This window comes from Leopardus geoffroyi, chromosome A3, assembly GCF_018350155.1.
Source record: "Leopardus geoffroyi isolate Oge1 chromosome A3, O.geoffroyi_Oge1_pat1.0, whole genome shotgun sequence".
NCBI lineage: Eukaryota > Metazoa > Chordata > Mammalia > Carnivora > Felidae > Leopardus > Leopardus geoffroyi.
The window spans coordinates 104,544,221-104,563,372 of NC_059336.1; the positions used below are offsets into that span (position 1 = coordinate 104,544,221).

At 49.0% G+C, this 19,152-nt stretch overlaps 1 protein-coding gene and 1 long non-coding RNA gene across 4 annotated transcripts in view; one reads left to right on the plus strand and one right to left on the minus strand.

Annotated features, from left to right (window-relative positions):
- The window catches only part of MALL (mal, T cell differentiation protein like), a 28,550-nt gene that overhangs the window by 2,707 nt on the left and 6,691 nt on the right, over window positions 1–19,152 (plus strand). The gene's annotated exons all lie outside the window — the stretch shown is intronic.
- On the minus strand, window positions 7,184–13,452 carry LOC123581152. The gene is made up of 2 exons (XR_006703644.1): window positions 11,594–13,452; window positions 7,184–9,529 (listed from the first exon to the last, which is right to left on the minus strand). It is a non-coding gene; the product is annotated as an uncharacterized LOC123581152 (long non-coding RNA).

Here is a 19,152-nt window from a genome sequence, read left to right on the forward strand (position 1 = left end):
CCTAATTTAACTATCAAAATCAGGAAATTAGCACTGATACTTCCGTTGCTCAACTGTTCTAATAAACCTCATTCAAATTGTGCTGATTTCCCCACCCATGTCATTTCTCTGGTCCAGGATCCAGTCCAGAATCCCGCATTGCATTTGCTTATCTGATCTCCTTTGTCTCCTTCTGTCTTTGTCTTGACACTTTTGAAGAGTACTGATCAGTTACTTTGTGAATGTCCTTTCATTCGGCCTTGTCTGGTGTTTCTGCATGACAACTTTAGTTTTAATTCACAAGTGATCCTTATTCATCGTGGGAATACTTAGAAAATGCAGAAATAAATTAAATCCATATTTATGCGTGTATATATATACACGCATAAATATGGATTTAATTTATTTATTTTAATAATATACTTTAATATATTAAATAATATATTTTATAATATATTTTAATAAATAACTTAATTTATTTAATTTATATATATGCATAAATATGGATTATATTTATATATTATTATATATAATTATATATATAATTATATATTATTATATTATATATATATACACGCATAAATATGGATTTAATGGGGTTATTCTGCACATGCTATTCTGCACCTGCCTCTTCCTTAAATGAGCATTCCAAGCATGAACTACAGAATCAAGTGTGTTTGCTTCATATTGGGCCAGGGATGGGGAGGTAAATGGGAGAGGACGGAGAAGGTCAAGTTGGTCGGTTGGTTCTGATCCCATTGAGCAGCACACGTGCTGGGCTGGAGAGGAGGGCGAGATCAGCCTAGCAGAAACGCCTCTGTCCCTGGTCACCTGGGCATGCTGCCCACTGCCACACACCGGGGCTGACACCGGAGCACCAGGCCTTGGAGTCCCAGAAGATTCTCAGTCTGGGGGCATGAGGCATCATAGACACACATGTGTTTTTCTAAGGACATGAGTCCAGAGCGTGCGTTCTAAAACCAGGAGCTCAGGCCAGCAAAAAGGGGCAGAGCAAGTGAAATCCATACCCAGATGCAGATGTAGTCCGTGGTGGGGGTGGCCCAGAGTGGAGGTGGTGGTGGTTTCCTAAACACCCACTGTGACATCTGGAGAGCAGGGTCTGTGCCCAGGGCCTTTCCATGGAAATGAGGGGCCCAAAATACAAGGAGAACAGAACTAAGGAGGACCTCCAATGAGGCCCTGAGCTCTTCCCCTAGGCTCCCCTGAGGCCCCCCTGCCACCCCGACTGCCAGCAGCAAGCAGTCGGGCTCTTTTGCAATCATGACAACGACAAACTAGGGTGGCATAGATTCCAAAAGAATTTTCCATGTTCCCTACCAGGAACCTACAGGTCTTTGCCTAAGTTGCTTTATCTTAGACTCTTTAACATTAAAATGCACATTTGAAAAACATGTATTTTGCAGTAGTTAGAGATTCATAGGCAGTTACAGATATAGCTCAGAGAGGTCTCCCCCAGCTCCCTACGCACCCCCCCCGCCCCGCCGGTGATTACATCTTTTATAACACTGGTCCCATCAAAACCAGGTAAATGACGTTGGTAAAATATGTCCACACTTCTGTGCCGTCTTCTCACGCATGTAGACTCATGTCAGCACCGCAGTCAAGATACAAAATTGTTCCATCACCACAGAGATCTTCCTCCTGCTTGCTTTTTATAGTCCCCCCAACCCACCCTGTCCTCCCTCACCGCCGCCCCCCCCAGAACCCCCGGAAACCACTAATCCCATCGCTATAATTTTGTCATTTCAAGTAAGTTATATAAATAAATGGAGCCATAGAGCATGTGGCCTTTACAGATTGGCCTCTTCCATGCCTCAGAACCCTCCTGAGGGGCACCCAAGCTGTGGGGGGGTGTGCCAGCAGTTCCTTCCTGTGATTGCTCCTAGTATCCCAGGGCAGGGACATGCCGTGGTTTCTTTAACCATGGGCCCATTGAGAAACATTTTAGGCACTTACTTACAGTGTTTAGCTATTCTAAATAAAGCTGTGTGAACGTTCGCATGCAGGCTTTAGTGTGGATGTTGTTTTCACCTCCCTGGGAGAACGCCCGAGTGTGACTGTCGGGTCGTATCGTGAGTGTTTGCCTACTTCCTGTTAAGAAACTGACAAACTGTTTTTCCAGAGTGCCTGTGCCATTTTATGTCCCCACCAGCGACGGAGGAGACTTTTTTTTTTTTTTTTTTTTAGATTTTAACTTTAAAATTCGTGTTTTGTTCGGTTTGCCATTGAATTCAGATTTCCCATGTGAAAACGATGTTAATTTCAAAATGTGATCTTCGAGGGCGAATCAGTGCATTTTAAGGTGAGAGCAGACGTGGTGTATTCCATCCGGCTTTCGTTCAGAGAGTGTGTGAGCCGGCTGGTGCCCAAGCGGGGCAGGCTGGCAACCAGGTGACTCACAGCACCACACCCCCCAGCTCCTGATGACCCAGGCCCAGCTCTTCAGCGTGCACATAGTTGGGGGCGGGCGGGGAGTGTGGGGGGGGGGGGGGCGCTGATTACCTGATTACCTGCCTGGCGTGAGTTGACTCATCTTTTTTACAAGATGACAGGGGGATGCCAAGAGCTGACCCAGGCGACTGTGACCCAGGGAGTGTTCTATGAAACAGAGTCCAAGGAAGTCTTTTGATTTTAAACCTTTCACTAGTTAACTTAATTGATTCGATGTTTTAACTAATTAAAAAAGAAACAGCTAAGAAGATTTCTGGAGTCAGCCAGTTAAAAGATGAAACAATTCGGACACACTGGTGTTTGATGTGTTCAGCTTTTTTTTTTTTTAATTTTTTTTTTCAACATTTATTTATTTTTGGGACAGAGAGAGACAGAGCATGAACGGGGAGGGGCAGAGAGAGAGGGAGACACAGAATCAGAAACAGGCTCCAGGCTCTGAGCCATCAGCCCAGAGCCCGACGCGGGGCTCGAACTCACGGACCGCGAGATCGTGACCTGGCTGAAGTCGGACGCTTAACCGACTGCGCCACCCAGGCGCCCCTGATGTGTTCAGCTTCTTAATTCGCTTGCACTGTGGCCAGAGGGAAACACTGTGATGCCCCTAGAAGCTCATTCCAGAATCTTCCAGCTGAGAAAGGTCACCGTTATGTCTTGCTTAAACACAATCCCCAGCTTTACCGTAATTTCAGCCTGCCTCTTCTTTTACTCTGTTTATATGTAAAAACCTGTCCGAAAACCTGCTGGCCCTCAAGCGGTTTCTGGTCACCTGTGCCGACTGAAGTTACTGCGGAGGCTGAGAGAAGGAGTCAGGGCTCACATCAGGCCTGGCTCAGGGCAGGTGCCCTCCCCTCTGTCGTGACATCCCCTTAAAGCTGGGTTTTCTTTTTTTTTTTTTTAATTTTTTTTTTCAACGTTTATTTATTTTTGGGACAGAGAGAGACAGAGCATGAACGGGGGAGGGGCAGAGAGAGAGGGAGACACAGAATCGGAAACAGGCTCCAGGCTCTGAGCCATCAGCCCAGAGCCCGACGCGGGGCTCGAACTCACGGACCGCGAGATCGTGACCTGGCTGAAGTCGGACGCTTAACCGACTGCGCCACCCAGGCGCCCCTAAAGCTGGGTTTTCAAAGGGAGAAATCCTTTCCCTTGTTTTTCTGTGCTTCCCTTTCAATTCTCCATACTGTGGGGAGTGTTTACTCAAAAGTAAGCTCAGTTTGCCCATTTTATTTCATCCTTGTTGCTTCTGTCCCTCCCTGCACCCCCTGCCTCACCCCCATTTGGCCTCCCCCTACCCGCTCCTGCAGGATGAGGGAACTAACCACCTCCATGCCCAGGGTGCCACTGATTCCCACCATAATGCCCCAGGAGGCCCCCTGCAAGGGACAACATGGAACAGGGAAGGAGGATTACAGAGTGGGGCTGGGAAAGAGCCAGGCCCTGGGAGGGAAGGACAGGAGGGGCAATGTGGGAAGTGGTCGATGTCAACCTCCCCGAGTTGTTTAGACCCGCTTTAGCCTCCCTGCACCAGTCCCACCCTTACCCTGGAGGCCCCCAGTGTGTTCAGGTTCAGTAAAATGGAGTCATTCAGAACAAGGTGGAGAGCCTGGCTGTGCTACTTAATTGCTGTGAGACCCTGGGCAGATTACTTAACCACTCTGAGCCTCAACAATGGAGAAAGTAACAGCAAAGATCTCGTAAGACAGCCCTGGGGTCTCAGTAAGGACATTCCCAGAAGACAATACCACATTGCAACTGCTCCAGAAATGTGAGCCCACGTGTTTTATTATTGTTTGTCATCCAGACCTCTTCGTAGAAAGTATGGGTCTCTTGTGAGAAACTTCCAGCTGTGAACCAACAGCTATTTACTGAGATGCTACCACTGCTAAGAAGGTATTAACAAAGGGTATTTCCCAAGATAGGAAAGAGAGAAAAGCCAGGATGCACAGCCCCCCATTGCCAAAGGCTCCAGGAACTAGGTAGCCTTTAGGATACGCTGACTCAAGGCAGGGGCTTGGCATTCTTGAATGGTTTGGATCGAGGGATTAGATGTTCGCTTGTTCGGACAAGGACTTCCTGTGACCAGGCAGTTAACAAATACATGCCATCAGGCTGTAAGAAAAGAGGGGACTGCCATACCTCAATGCCACGTAGTCACTCAACAAGTATTTATTGAGCGCCTACTCTGTGCCAAGCATGGGGATATAAAGATGACGAAGGCAGACACGACCCCTGCCTTCTGGAGTTTGATGCCTAATGGGGCAAAGGGAGATTAGCCAAGGAGATCCATAAATGGAGCTCGGCCGTCAGGGTGTAGGAAGAAGCAGAAACCACAGTGGGTACTGCACGCAGAGGGGATTCGACACAGGGACTTGTTTATGCCGTTGTTGAAAAGCTGAAAGAGTAGAAGGGAGATGCTGAGGCAGCCAGAAATAAGCACCCGGAGTGGCTGGAGTCCGGAGAGGGTGGCCAGTGCTCGGACATCCAGAGGAAACCCTGCCTGGCTGGTTCTCAGGCCTCTGAGGAGGGGCACGGGGACCTTGGGGTCGGAGCCAACGGCTGCTGCTGCTGCCAGAGTGACAGTGACAGGACCCAGACCAGCCAACAGGAAGCCCCCACCACCCTCCTCCCATCCCAGGCCCCCTCCAGGCCCCCACCAATGCCAGAACCTAGCAAAACTCCAACTTCTAAGGGGGCTGGGAATTGTGGCCTGCAGAGTTCCAGCCCACATCACAGAACAAACCACACAAGGGCGGGCTTGAGCTGAGAGACCCTTGGAACTAACCGGTATGGTCCACGTCTGCACACGCCCTCCTGCCCAAGTCTGGACTTCCCCCGACCGTCTGGCCATCCCTGAACTGGTGGCCAGTCTCAGTTCAGACAAGACAGGCTCCAAGCTGCCGCTGGAAGGTCAGCCCGCCAGGACGATTTCCCTTAACTAGTAGGTGTTTTCAAGGAAATAACTGGGTCCTCTTGCAGAGAGTAGCAGGGCACATTCTGACCTGCTGGAACGCAGGGAACCCCAGATAAGAAGTCTCGTCAATGAAAAGTGCCCCACCTGCTGCCAGCGCCCTTCCAGGAGCTCTTTGCCTAGAGAACTTTCCCCTCGGGCACAGCTGATCTGTGAGAGGCAGAAGAGGTTTCTGGAATGTTGTCCAGATTGGCAAGTGGCAGGAAGCGGGCCCAAGTGGGGGGGGGGGGGCCCACACCAGGCTTCCCTGGCCTTTACCCCTCTCATCTCTGCCAGACCCTCCTTTGCCTCGTCCCATACCTGCCAACCAGCCCTGCCTCTCAGATGTCACCACATGATCAGATCTTCCCCATCTCGGCCAGAATAGATGTCTGCTTGGGGCCGACGCAGGGCTTGCCACAGAGCCAGCCCATTAACTCAGGTTCCCACAGCCTTTGAGACACAGTCCCCACCCTCCCACCTCAAGCTATACCTAGAAGGTCCAAGGTGGGTCTGAGAAGAGGGCCAGATATCACAGGGGCCCCCAGAGTCTTCTGACCTGTATCAGAAAAGCCCAACTCAGCTCCTCCCCTTGGAGGGAATCTCTGAGCTTTGCCTTTTCTGCTTTCCAAGCTGGTCACAGCCCATCCCACCCCCCATGCCCATCTGGACCTTCTCTCTGCCCAGGTGATGCTGGATGGATGTGGGAGGGGGGTGGTACGTCTATTTGAACATCGTCCTCTCTGACACACATTTTTATATAGTCCTTCCTATGTGCCCGGGGGTTGGGGGGGGGGGGGTTTGTCAAAGCAGCAGGGGTAGGAAAGTATCCCAGGGAAGCCCCTCTGCTCTCTGAGGAAGGGCACTCCCGACCTGGAGAATTTCTAGGGCCTGTGAAGTAATGGAGCAGGAAATGGGTGGGGACGAAACAAATGGGTGTTTGTCCCCATTCTGTCCCGGCTCTGGCAGAAATGCCAGTCTGTGGTTGGGCCAGAGTGGCAGGCCCAGAAGGTGTCAGCTGGTGCCACTTGCATGGTAATCAGGCCCAGGGAGATGAGACTGAGCAGCTAGGGAGTGGAGGGTCCAGCAACCCGCCTCCTGTCTCCTCCTCAACTCGGCAGCATGTACAGCCTGCTTTGTGCCAGGCTCCGCGCCCTACACTGGGGACACAAAAACCACAGGGCCGAGTCCTGTATCCAAGTCCTGTATCCGAGCTCGGGGCCTGGGGAGGAGGCAGTGGAGAGAGAAAATAACCATGAAGGAGGTCACTCCTCATGATGCACTCGGGGCTTGGCAGTCAAGAGTGGCTTCCTGGAGGAGGTGACCCTGGTCTGGTCCCTGCCCTCAAAGGTCTGATCATAGACAGATGGGGGAGGGGGAGCTGAGCAGGAGTCAACCGGGACTAGAGTGAATAGTGATATCACTACGGGTCCTCAGTGCCTGACAAAGAACAGGATCACGGCCATCTTGGACACAAAACATCTGTGGGCTCAGGTGGAGAACGTCCCCTGAGCCCGACTCCTGGGCTCGTCTGGTGACTTTCTGGTAACATGCGAAGGGACGTGAGCTTGACAACCATAGTGGGAGCCAAAGAGAAAGAGACTGAGGTTGGAGGAAGCCTGTCCACCAGGCCACCTTGGGGAGTGGGATGCATTTATCTGCTTTTACATCTTTTCTGTACTTTCTAACTTTTCTAAGGTTAAAAAAAGTTTTAAAAAGGGAGGGTAAAAAACATTTTTGCCCTAAAAGTGCTTAGTGTTTCCATTTTGTTTTGTTTTTTTTTTAAAGAGACAAGAAGGAAAAGCTCTTTAGACTTTGGATGGGTAAGAATGGTTTTATTACCCTACTTTATGAAAATCTGTACTGCTCGGTCAATAAAAAGCTGGGTCAGTGGGGGGTGCAGTGGCCCTGGGGGAGGAAGCCAGGAGGGAGGGGAGGAAGGCGGAGGAGGCTCCGCTGACTCACCAGCCCCTCCCCCTGCGGCGGCATCCTGCCCCTCCCAGGCACACACCCCAAGGTAGGCACAGACTTTCCCCAGCCAGCGGCCAGCCCCTCCTTTGCCTTATGGGTACCAAGGCCTCCTTATATGATTTGTTCTGCCAGGAGCGGTGGTAGCTGGAGCTCTGGCCGGCACTATTGTTCCTGGAGTGGACCGGATAAGACATGGGCCCTCACCGGAGGCCAAGGGGCCTGGGCCACAATTTCCTGCTAACCTTAAAGCCACAGAGAAAACTCGCCCTCTGTGAATCAGGATGTAGTGACTCAGTGTTTGGAAGTGTCCTAGGTTAAATTATGGAGCGTAGAACTTCCATACAATGCTAGCTGTGTGCGGGTCCTGGATTCCAGTCCAGGCCTGGCGTGCTCCCATGAGTAACTTTGGGAAAGTCGCTTGGCCTCCCAGAACCGGTTTCCTCCCCCTCCGCTGTCCGAAAGAGGTAATGATTCTTGCTCAGAAGCTTCACAGGCTGGCAGCCACTGACTCAGGCACGGGAGCTGCCCCATGGGCTGTAGGCAGCACCCACGTGGGCACAGGGGTGTCCGAGCTGGGTGAGGACCGCCCAGGAGCGCCCGGCTCCCCGAGGCAGCCCAGAGGAGGCCAGCGTCACCCAGCTGTGTCTTCCCTGGCTCGTCCACACTGAGTTCTAGTCACTGCAGATGTGGGACACTCCAGGACCCCTCCCACCTGTCCCACCCAGGGCTCCTGTCAAGTTTCGTTCCCACTCCCTTCCTCTCCCAGGCTCACGCGGCCCATATGGGCCCCAGTGTGGCCCTCAGGTCCCCGATGGGCTCCTGCTATGGCAGCCGTGCTGTGGACCCAATGTCAAGAGTGTCTGCCCCAGACAGTGCTGTGGAGGAAAGGACTGTGGAAGGGGGTGCACACCAGCACAGGCAGAGGCCCTTGGCTAGAGGAAGGAAGGCATTCCAGAACAAAGGTTTCCCCCACACCGACTGGGGCCCACAGAAGAGAGATGCTTTCGTGGCAGCCCGGTACACGTGTGTGCAGGTGTGCATGTGCAGTGTGTGTGTGTGTGCAATGAAACAACAGATTCAGGACACTGTTTCCCTTTCCCATGGGTAATGTACTCCTGCTTGCTAGTCCAGCCTACTTAGTTTTTTAATGTTGTTGGCGACGAACTAAGTGGTTTTCACCATGAATCTCAGCCCACGTTTGGAAGCCCCAGGGCTGGGGGCACTGACGGAGGCTCAGCGAGACTGACGCAGAGCGGGGGGGGAGTCAGGCAGGCTGGGCTTGCAGGGCCATGGCCCGAGTTTGGTCTGCGGGTCACGGGGAGCCAGCAGGGTGTTCTAAGAGGGGGGTGGGGTCCCAGGCATCCCAGCTGGTCCTCGGCAGTGCCGTGCCAAGGGCCGTCGCCAGCTCAGACTGGCTTGAGCCGAAGGGAACGGACCATGTCACGTTCTGGGAAGTCTCGACCAGCTGTACCTCTGGGCTGATTCTTTCGCAGTATAGCTGCATCGCCAGGGCCCAAACCGTTTCCCTCCACCTCTGTCCTCTTCCGTTTCATAGCTCCAGGCCTGATACCTGACACAGCAACGGCCAGAGCAAGAACGGAGACGGTCTCATCTTGGTCTCCTTAGGCAGGAAGAACCCCTTCCCGGGAGTCCCCTGATGTCTTCCCCCTGGAAGGGCCAGACTCAGTCACACAAATGTCCCAGCCTGGGCCTGCGATGAGCCCAGTGAATGGTGGAAAATCACCCCTCCCTGCCCACGCCTCCTACCAGTAAGCCCAGTTGGGAAATTCAAGGATACAAGTTAAACGAAGGCAACCATCTCTGTAACGCTATTTCCTGTGTCATTGTCTGTAACGGGAAAAGCCGGAGACATCCAATGTGCAGGCACAGGGGCCTCATTGAGTAAGTGACATTTTTCAGCCTGATGGAGTGTAATTGTGGCATTGAAAAGTGCAGTCACTTGTCATTACTGGATTCTCTCTTCGCAAACGTATGTAGTCGCGACAATTTATTCGCAGTTGCTGAACAATACTCACGGCACTCTCGTGGTTATTGGCGGGCCCATACAGAGCAGCAAAATGTTTGGGTTGTCTGAGGTGCATGTTCCCAGCTGGGGCCAAGCAAGACGTTACCCTGTGCCTTCTTGTCTCAGCTCTCATCCTGTAAACAAGAGTCCTTTCCAAAGTCTGTCTGGGGGCACATCTTTCACATTTTTGTGCTTCTCATTGGTGATTTTGCTGTTTAAAATAGCCCCTCGGTTCGTGCTGAAGTGCTGTTTAGGGCTTCAGCACAAGAACCCCGTGAGTTGCCTTTCATAGACAATACGTGCTCGACAGGCTTGTAGTGCTGTTGGCCAAGAGTTCAGTGTTAATGACTCAAGAGCATATATTAAATAAGGTGTCTTTACACACACACCTAACATAAAGCTATGCGTTGAAGCACCTCAAATAAAGGTACGTGTTGATCAGTTGATGAAAATACTGTGACCAGAGATTTTGCAGGAACCTAATGCTTACTTCCCCTGGAAGCAAATGACTCCGTGTTCACAGATTCAGTGCTCAGGCCAACTGAATAGAACGACCTTGCATACCAAGAATCAATTTTAGTATCAAGCCACGTAGCAAAATCCAAAAATATATAAAGGAGAATACAAAATGCATGTCCATCACGATTTCCAGCTTCATAGAAAATACGTACGCGCGAGCACTAGGGCTGGAAGGGGACCTAATATACCAAAAAATTCCTTTGCTGTTAACATCATTTTTTACAATCAGTTTAAAAAAATCTTAGGGTTGAAAAATAGTAACAGCTCTCCTTCCTGCCACGTGGTTTGGGTTTGAGTCATTACAATCGCCCTGGAGTGAAAGCATTTTGAGTTGATATCACCCCCCAACCCCCTCCCACCCCCCACCCAGAGACGGACACGTGCTCCAGCACAAACACAGTGGGTCTGTCTGAAGGAGCATTTTGCACCAGAATTACGGGGTCCAAAGCACAGCCCCAGGATGAGTTTCGTCTTATTTTTTCCCTTTTAAAGAACGTGCGTCAGATAGTTGCACACACCGGCACCCTTCGTGACAGCCAAAAAGAGGAAGCGGTCCAAGCGTCCCATCACTGGAGGAATGGATGCGCAAATTATGTATGTGGTGTGTTCGTGTTATGGCCTATTATTCGGTCGTTAAAAAGGAAGGAAAGTCTGACACAGGCCGCAACAGGGATTAACCATGAGGCCATTATGCTCTGTGAAATGAGCCAGTCGCCAAAAGACAAATCCTGTATGATTCCACTCACATGATGTCCTCAGAGTAACCAAATTCATAGAGACAAAAGATTAGGACAGGGAAGGGGGAGGGGAGAGTGAGTGGGCAACGGGTACAGAGTTTTAGTTTTGCAAGATGAAAAGCATTGTCAACGTGGACGGTGGCGATGGTTTCGCAACACCGTGAATGCCCTTAGCACCGTAGAATCGTACCACTTAAAAACGGTTAAGATGTTAAATGGTGTCCTGTGTATTTCATAGAACTTTTTTTTTTTTTTTTTTTAATGTTACTTGTTTTTGAGAGAGAGAGAGAGAGACAAGGCGTGAGCAGGGAAGGGGCAGAGAGAGGGAGACACAGAATCCGAAGCAGGCTCCAGGCTCCGAGCTGTCAGCGCGGAGCCCGACGCGGGGCCCGAGCTCACGAACCGTGAGATCATGACCTGAGCTGAAGTCAGGCGCTTAACCAACTGAGCCACCCAGGCGCCCCTATACAATTTTCTTTTTTTTTTTTTTAATTTTTTTTTTCAACGTTTATTTATTTTTGGGACAGAGAGAGAGACAGAGCATGAACGGGGGAGGGGCAGAGAGAGAGGGAGACACAGAATCGGAAACAGGCTCCAGGCTCTGAGCTGTCAGCACAGAGCCCGATGCGGGGCTCGAACTCCCGGACCGCGAGATCGTGACCTGGCTGAAGTCGGATGCTTAACCGACTGCGCCACCCAGGCGCCCCCAATTTTCTAAAAATTTTCTGCAATGGCCAAGAGACCCCGGACTTAAAGCTCATGGGCCAGGGGCTCCTGAATGTGAGGGACCGTGGATTACCTCATTACCTCCAGGGAGTCTGGGTTCCCACAGTGGGCAATGCTAGAGCTTGTCCTTCATGGAGTCTGTCCCCTTCCCCCCACCACCCCCCGCCCGGGGCCATCAGTGGGACAAGGAGCCCCCAGCTCGCTTGGCACCATTACCTCCTGGGCCTCACTGTCTTCATGTGGGCCTTGTCCTCCCGGCCTGAAGTTTCTGAGGCTTTGTGGTGGAGCCCGCGTTCCCCCAAGTCCCAGGGAAGGGAAAGAGAGGCAGTGCTTCATGAAAATTAAGACAAGTGGTAAGCAAAGGAATGCGGTGCTGGTGGTGAGACCCACCACACTGAGCTACTGCCCAGCTATGCAGAAAAACCTGCCAGCAGGGTATCGCCCCAGTGCTCCTCCCTGGCTCTCACCCCCTGACCTGCCCCGCCCGAGCCCACACCTCCCGCCTCATCCCGGAGTCCCGGCCCATGCAATCTGAGACCGTGCATCCTTTCGACTCCTCCTTTGCCTTTCACATGGGGTCATCTCCAGGGCGGTGTCTGTCTTCAGAACCTCTCCATGCATGAAGTTCACCTGCTCTGCCCATCAGGGGCCTCAGGTCCCACCTGCTCTATTTGGGTGGACGGATTCATCCTCCCCAAAGAACAGGTGATTCTCCTGTCTCTCCCATTCAAAAGTCTTGACCTTTGAAGCCAGCCTCCATCATCTGGCACAGGGTTTTCTTTCTTGCTTTGTAAATATAAATTTTTTTTTAATTAGTTTAAACATTCAACACCCTGTCAAGTAGTTCTCCTGGGAGCCTGGGGCACTGGTTGGTTTATTGGGTTTCGTTCCAGAAACATTCTGTGCATCTGCAAACAAATGTACATACACGCACACATACATTTTCTTCTTTTTCTACAAAAATCATAGCACACTGGGCACGCTGGTCTGTGCCTTTTACGGTTCTTAGAACTTGTTCCCTTTGGCATACAAAGATTTTTTCACTCTTTTTGAAAGCTGCTGAGTGTTCCACTGTGCAAACATAATTGCTTTGATTGGTCCTCTCTGGATGCACATTTAAGATGTATCTTATCTTTTCCATAACCAGCAAGGCTCCAATAAACAACTTCGTACTTTCACCATTTTGTTCCTGTGCATTGTTTATAGAACAGACTCGAAAAAGTGAAATGATTGGATCAAACAATATGTGTATTTGATGTTTCGGTTGATACTGTCAAAATAATACAGCAGTTGATGGCACTGTTACTTAGCCTGGAGATGACAACAGATTTCAACCTGGGAGCTGCAGGTGGGCTTTGAGGGTCTGCGAGTCCCCAGATTTGTAGACAAAAGTCGTGCGTGTACATAGGTACATTTTTCTAGATGACCGAAACTTCCATCGACTCCTCAGAAGGATGTGTGTCCCCTAAATGTTCTCTCACTCACCCAGCTGGTGGTTCTCCCGGCTCCCCCAGAAGTGAACTTCCCCTCCCTCAGCAAGACTGGCCCTGAACATTCCCTCCTCTGGCTCCTTGTCGGGGAACATTCCCTCCGGTCTTCTGTGCCATTCCAAATGGTTATGGCTAACATGGCCAACAGTGGTTACCGCACGCTCACCGTGTGCTGGGGAGACTTAGCTAGTTCTCACGAGAATCCGATGAGAGAGGCAATCCCCACCTCCTCTGTTTGATGGACAAGTGCATGAAAGTACAGATGAGTCAAATAACCTGCCGAGCCGGCAGAGCTTGAATTGGAACCCAGGAGGAAGGATGCTGCGTCCATAAACAGGGTGGGTCAGCCGGGAAACAGAGAGGCTCCCAGGGTTCTCAGGTCCTAACTGCACCACCTGGGGAACTTTTCACAACGGGCTCAGTCAGAATCTCTGGGGCAGGACCTAGACCCTGGGGATTTCTCAGAGTCCCCAGATGGACTTTCAAAGACCCCAGGAGTAACAGGACTCAGAGGGGAAGCCCCAGGCATCCACATATTTTAGAATCTCCTTACCTCTACACCATACTTTTTGTTCCTTCTTTTCCTTTTTTTTTTTTTTTAAATTTTTTTTTCAACGTTTATTTATTTTTGGGAGGACAGAGAGAGACAGAGCATGAACGGGGGAGGGGCAGAGAGAGAGGGAGACACAGAATCGGAAACAGGCTCCAGGCTCTGAGCCATCAGCCCAGAGCCTGACGCGGGGCTCGAACTCACGGACCGTGAGATCGTGACCTGGCTGAAGTCGGACGCTTAACCGACTGCGCCACCCAGGCGCCCATTCTTTTCCTTTTTTAAGCAGCAATCACAATAATAAACATCGGGGGGGGGGGGTGTATAACGATGGGCACAGCTGCCTTCCGAAATAATAAGCATCCTCCCCCCACAAAATGACCCCAAAAGGGGGCTTTTCTGAAAGTACTTTTTCAACTCACGGACTTCAATTTAGTTGCTGTATTTCAACCCACAGCCGTTATCCTTATCTGAAGCTCAGATTGTCGCATCAAATTGTCAACAAGACCCTTCTGAATCCTCCTGACCTAACCCCAGGTGCCTTTGAAAGTTTTCTCACTCTGTGGTGTGATGAGATGCTCGGAGCCCAACTTCTCCGCCTCCACAGGCCTGGAATCTCAGCTTTTCTCCCAGGCACCAATCCGGGTGAGGCTACTCGGTTTCTCTTTCACCAGCTCTCTGCACGCGAAGGAGCTATTCTCCATGCTCGAAGGAGGAATAAGCAACCAAACTTGTTGTTAAACTCCATCCTACGGTAAAAGATCTCTTCAGATTTCGGTTCAGCCTTTGCAGAATGCATAGAGGAGTAATCTGTGTCCGTGCGTAAGAAACAGACTCTGAACAAAGTCGTACTTGAAATCCACTCGATCACAATATCTTACTATGATAAAATATTCTTCCACTTTGAGGGCCAGCCCCAGACATCTAAAAATATCTCCTGCTCTTGGGAAAATACAAACTGAAGGTTCAAATAAGAGAGCAGTTTAGGCTGCCAAGAAAATTTGGAAAGCTAAATATAGATTAAAAAAAAAAAAAAAGTAGGGGCGCCTGGGTGGCGCAGTCGGTTAAGCGTCCGACTTCAGCCAGGTCACGATCTCGCGGTCCGGGAGTTCGAGCCCCGCGTCAGGCTCTGGGCTGATGGCTCAGAGCCTGGAGCCTGTTTCTGATTCTGTGTCTCCCTCTCTCTCTGCCCCTCCCCCGTTCATACTCTGTCTCTCTCTGTCCCAAAAATAAATAAACGTTGAAAAAAAAATTAAAAAAAAAAAAAAAGTAAAGACAAATACTCGAAACGGGCTTACCTATAAAGAATCCAATCTAGACTGCTTGAGGCAGAAACGAGGTAAGAAAGACCGGGTTTAAATTCGCCCGGAGTTTGTCCTTGGCCCTGGTCCTTTCTTCCGTCCAGAAGGTAGAGGGTGGGGAAATAAAAAATAACATTCCCCTTCATAACATCGATTATGCAACACTAAAGCCATTTCAAGAAGATTCTCAGGCAATTTGAATAGATACCCAAGCCCTCAGAGGCCCCTGCCCTCAGGCGTAAACTCTGGTTGCCAGAAGAGATCCAGAGCTGTCCTACCCCATGTCCTGTGTGACCTCAGGTCTCAGTCCCCTCCAATACTGCACCACCTCACACACTGTGGGGAGAACTTAGTGTGACGTGTAAATAATGTGCATCTGGCAGCGTCCGCCCAGGGCAGCCTCTGATGGCGGGGAGGCGGGGGGGGGGGCCCTCTGCAGGCACTGATAGGCACAGTGAGGCTCAGGCACTCTGGCACACCCCCCAGGTCTGGCAGAGGTGAACTGGCAATAAACAGTGTCAGGTATGAAGTGGCAGTTCTCTGGTCTCAGAAAGTCCAAGGAGTTCGAACTGCTGTGTAGACTAACCAAGGCTGTCTAAGCAAATGCATCTTATCAACTGTAAAGCACCTGATGAACATGGAGTGTCATCATTGATTCATTCTGAAGGATGATCTTTGACCCCATGCCCACCCACCTTGTATTAGGGCCTGCGCTGGGCACCAGGAATACAGCGGTGAATGGCACACAGCATGCTCTGCCTTCCGAGGTCTAAAATGAGTCTAAAATTTGACGAGCTCCGGTGCGGTCACTAAGTCCCAAACACCATTGCCACTAGCAGCTAGCATCGTTTGGGTGTTGACAGGGTGCCAGCATTTTTATGCACTTCCCAAGTCTCGGTGGGGAGGATGCTTAGCAGGTGCCCCAAAGCACCAGCAGACCCCTGTCACTGAGATCAACATGCAGGAGCCCAGTTCAAGGGGCACAGTGGCTTTTGTCCTTCAACGCCCCCTCTTCAGGACACGCTAACCAACTTACTCACGGGTGGTCCCAGGCTCAACCTAAGACTTGCAAAATTCACATGGACACTGACTATTGAGATCTGGGGAAATGTGCTCCCAGAGCTGGTCTTTACGTGAAGGTGAAGCTTCTGAATGTGTTGTCCAGCCCAGTAAGAGCCTTGTTTGTGGTCACCTTCCTAATCTGTTTTGGCTTCTCAATTCCTGTTCCTTTTCTCTCTTTAAGGGCTCATAAATTCTCTATAAATCCCAAAGTGCTTTTCCTCTCCAGAATAACAGCAGTGGAAGCCTCATCAGGGACAGTGGACATATCCATGTCTATGTTTTGCTTACTTGTAAGGTGAGAACTGCTCATCCCAGGAAGCCAGGGGTATGTTATGAAAATGAGAACTCAAAGTTGCATATCTTTCAGTTCACCTAGACAGAAATAACTGGACTTGTTTAATCCAGAAGTTCTCTAATAGCATCATTCAGAAGTGAGCTACTCCCACAGTCATTCACAACCAGAATTCACCAAACATAGGAGGGAAAAAATGAACAGGAATGAAAGTTAACAGAAGCCACAAACTGCAGAATCAGGCACCAAGACTGAGGAAATGGAATTATCAGGTATCGAATATGAAATTAATGCCAAGCAAAAGTAGTACAAAGATACCCACGCTTCAACACAAACTGCAGAACTTCAAAGACAGAAGACTCCCAAAGCCGCCAGATACCAAAGACAGATTCCTACAGGAGAACAGCAGTGCAATGGACAGCTGCCCTCTCAGCAGCAACAATGGAGCTGGAATATAATGGAAAATATAGAAAGATGTAGAACCATTGAGAAAATATCTTAGAAGTGTGGAGAGGAAATAATTGTCAGGGTGAAAAATAAGAATATTTTCTGACAAATCAAACTGACTACTACCAACTGACCTTTCCCAAAGAAACTACTAATAATTGTACTGCAGGAAGAAAGTGGTCCCAGAAAGCCTATCTTCATGACCCAAGGTAGGGAAGGATTTGTTAAACTTGACCAAAGAAGCACAGTCTATAAAGGAAAAGGTGAGCATATTCAATTACATTAAAATTAAGAACTCTGTTCATCAAAAGGCATCATAAAAATGTGTGAAACACGTGCTCGAGGAATATATTTGCAATAATTCGCACAGCCAACAAGATCCACACTATTAGAAAGAATTACTATGAATCAGTAAGAAAAACAAACCCATAAGATGTTTGGAACCAATAAAAAACAATTAAAAATTTTACAGAAGATGAAATGTATGCACGTAAGCTCAATCTTATTTGTAATCATAAAAATTAAAACCTAATGAGATACACAGAGGATTCCAAGGAATCTACCAAACAACTTCTTCGAGTAAGTGAATTTAGCAACTTGCAGGATACAACGTTAACACACAAAATAAACAGTCATGTTTGTATTACTAACATTGAACAACTGGGAAATGAAATTTTTATTTTTTTAAGTTTATTTATTTATTTTGAGAGAGAGAGAAAGAGTGAATGCAAGCAGAGAAAGAGAGAGAAAGAGACAGAGAGAGAGTCCCAAGCATGCTCCAGCTGTCAGTGCAGAGCCCAACACAGAGCTTGATCCCACAAACCACAAGATCATGATGTGAGCTGAAATCAAGAGTCAGGCACCTAACTTACTGTGCCACCCAGGTGCCCCAGGAAATGAAATTTTTAAAAAACAATACTATTTACAATAGTTCCCCCCAAATAAAATACTGAGGCATAAATATAAGGAAGTGTGTACAGTATCTGTATGCTAAAAACTACAAACTATTGATAAAAGAAGACAAAGAAACATCAATAATTGGAGAGGCATACCATGTTCATGGATTGGAAAACTCATCATAGTAAAGTTGTCAATTCTCCTCCAAATTGATCCATAAATTTAACACAAAGCCCCCGAAGATACTGTAGATTTTGACAATCTGCTTCTAAAGTTTGTGTGGAAGGCAACAGAACTAGGGAAAGGGATGAGTTATCTCCTGAGATGAGCAGAAATGTGAGCTACCTGCACTGATAACTCTTTTTGATTACTGTAACTTTACGCAAAGTTTTAAATCTGGTGGTGTGCTTCCTCCACACCTCAAATCTGGGAGCCATCCTTGGCTCTGTCTCTTCATCACTCCAAATCTCCAGTGGTCTCAGTCCAACACATTTTTTTAAATTATTTTATTGCTTTATAAAAGAAAAAATTTCCCACCATGCAGTGTGAGAAGTAGAACATTATCACTTGTTACACTCATTCCCAAACCCATCACTCTCTCCCTCAGAAGGGTCATTCTCAGAAGGTGCAGAGATGAGTGGGTTCTGAGGGAATTAGGATGTGGCAATGAGTTCAGATTTTGTAACTGTTGGATTTGAGGATTTTGAGGGGGCAAAGACAGGCCTGGGGTGGGGCGAGTGAGATGCTCAGGGTGCAAAATTTAATAAGGCGCTCATTCTCAGGATCCTGCAAGTACAAAGCTGACCCCTTCTATGGAACATCTGAGTAGAGACATCCAGTGGCAAGTGGATGTGTGGGACTGAAGACCTGGAATTGCCAACCTATACGATGCTTAGAAGCATAGATTTAACAGGAGTGAGGAGAGGGAGAACCAAGGAGGCTCACAAGGATATCCTACGGAGAACCCAGGAAGGAGAGGAGCACAGAAACTCTGAGACAAACCAATAGCAAAACTACTTGGTGCTCATGTTGACCCTTTCCCTCAGGCCTCTAACTGAACATGCTGTTTAGTGGACATTTATTTCTTTCCCTGGACTCCCTAACATGGGTATAAACCCAGGCTAAAAGCAAACAAAGGCAGAGTCCATAGAAAAGATTTGGTTTCTCCACCAAGAGGATAATAAAAGGTTGGACAGAGTTGAGAGATGATTAAACTGGAATAGTATTGCCCAACTGCTATCTGACCACAGGGTGTCAGATACTATAACCCAGGGGCCCAAGCTAAATGCACACAGGGCCAGGCAGGCATGGTGAGTGAGTAAAGGGAACCAGGAGAAGGAGAGCACTATTCCACAGAGAAAGTGAGCAACATAAAACATACGACACAAGGGCGTGGAGTTGGGGGTGAAGGGGATGTGGTCCACTGAGGACTCTGGGTCCTTTTTAAAGAAACAGTCACAACTCATTTCAGCCCACTCTGGCTTGGGAATGTGTTCAACTGTGGCTAGAACTATAGACTTCTCAAGAGATGTCTAAAATCGAAATTTTTCCTGTGAAATATCCTGTTTTAAATGTTGGCAACTTATTCAGAAATGTATATAACGGCTGTCTATGTCAACACTGTTTGGGCCAAGAAGACACATCCACAAACCAAACTGCCCAAGTCCCTCCACTGGTGACCTCAGTGTTAACCACTTGAGTTTTCTAACAAAGTCTACTCTTGTTCGGGGCCAGCC